This window comes from Neolamprologus multifasciatus, chromosome 16, assembly GCF_963576455.1.
Source record: "Neolamprologus multifasciatus chromosome 16, fNeoMul1.2, whole genome shotgun sequence".
Classification (NCBI taxonomy): Eukaryota; Metazoa; Chordata; class Actinopteri; order Cichliformes; family Cichlidae; genus Neolamprologus; species Neolamprologus multifasciatus.
The window spans coordinates 35440773-35442489 of record NC_140454.1 but is presented as its reverse complement, the minus strand read 5'-3'; the positions used below and the strand labels follow the sequence as shown (position 1 = coordinate 35442489).

At 37.7% G+C, this 1717-nt stretch overlaps 1 protein-coding gene across 1 annotated transcript in view; it reads right to left on the bottom strand.

Moving 5' to 3' along the window:
• Positions 1–1717, bottom strand: part of LOC146501199 (kinesin heavy chain-like) — a 78544-nt gene that overhangs the window by 28278 nt on the left and 48549 nt on the right. The window lies entirely within an intron of this gene.

Here is a 1717-nt window from a genome sequence, read left to right as displayed (position 1 = left end):
TCTTAGTAATGTTTTATTTATGTCAAATATAGCATTCACACTACTCAAGGCTTCACATGAACATCTCAAACAAACCCTGTCATATTATTGGTAAAATATTGAAAAAGTTATTTAGTGATGGTGAGTAAATAAGAGGATTTGTATGATTAGTGTGTTTGTTTCTAGACAGTCTTGCAGTATAAATATTGACTAAAAAGAAACAATAGAGCCTGAAGTCAACATCATAAACATCCAACTTTAGTGAGAACTGACGCATTTAAAAAATCTACAGCAGAAAACAGAAAACAAACTGGATTCAGACAATAATTTGTGTGTCAAAAGTTAAAATGAGTGAATATAATGGAAAATATGTTCATGTGTGAATAATTCAGCCCGGAAAGGGTAAATCTGTCAGCACAAAGAGTTTGATGTGTGTTTGTGAGTTTGACAATTAATCAATGAATTTGGCCCGGAGGTACTGAACCGATTAAAGTTTTTAAAGGTTCTTTCTTTTGGTCTGAACACATCAGACTACAGCGACAAAAATGTATTTAATAAGAATAGAAAAAGAGGTGATTTTAAATTCCTGTAAACAGCATACGTTTCCACTAGTTCGTGTTTGTATGTTAAGATATTTTAACTGAACAGAAATGAAACGTTCTAAAAATTATTTGAGATTTTAAAGGTTGCACATCTTGTGAGAGACGAAGATACTGAAGGTACATCTCAAGTTTACTTGACTAGTTCCAGTGTTGGGAAGTAACGGAATGCATGTACTGCCGTTACGTATTTAAAATACAAAATATGAGTAACTGTATTCCGTTACAGTTACCGTTTAAAAAGGTGGTATTTAGAATACAGTTACTTTGTTGAAATAAATGGATTACACGGCGGTACTTCCCTGTTTCATATTGTGGCGGGTCAGGACTGTTTGGGCTTTGTTTGACAGCTACGTTCTGTTGTTCCAGGCAGCGCTACGGTTGCCATGGTTACAGGGTGACGCTCTCTCTCTGCGTGTTTCCTGGGTGAGAGAGGCCTTTTTGTTGTTGTTGTGCTAAGCTAACAGGCAGAATGCTACAGGTATAGCTCTAAAGAATGTAGCATCATGGGCAGTGTAGTCCGTGCTGCAGGGAGAATGGACTGCCATACCCGTTATGTGTCTGTGAGCGAGGGAGGGAGAAAAAGGAAAAGTACGAGCTGTCATCGAGCAGAAACGGGAGCTGGAAGCATGTAAATATAATAATAACCACTGCAGCCAAGAAGAGAGCCTGACGAGCCCAGCTGTAAGTAAGCTATTAAGACTCGACTGTACACCGTGTTCGTGTTTTCCTCTGAAATAATAAGTTCAGTTGGAGCAGCCTTTCAACGCCTCTCTCTGTCTCTAGCAAAGTTGACCCAGACAACAAAGTAAAGCTAGTTTTCAGCTACAAGCCGACACAGAACCCACCGTATTAGCCAGAGGTCCCTTTACTACGGTTCGGAGCCGCGGACCTTCAGTAACAGTAATAAATCACAGCAATAGTACATTCATGTAGTTGTAAACAGCATGATAATATATTAAGTAATCCAAAGTATTCAGAATACGTTACTCTCATTGAGTAACGTAACGGAATACGTTACAGAATACATTTTGGGTCATGTAATCTGTAATGGAATACATTTTAAAAGTAACCTTCCCAACGCTGACTAGTTCCTATTGATAAATATATTTTAGAGAATTCACTGATTAAAATTTACT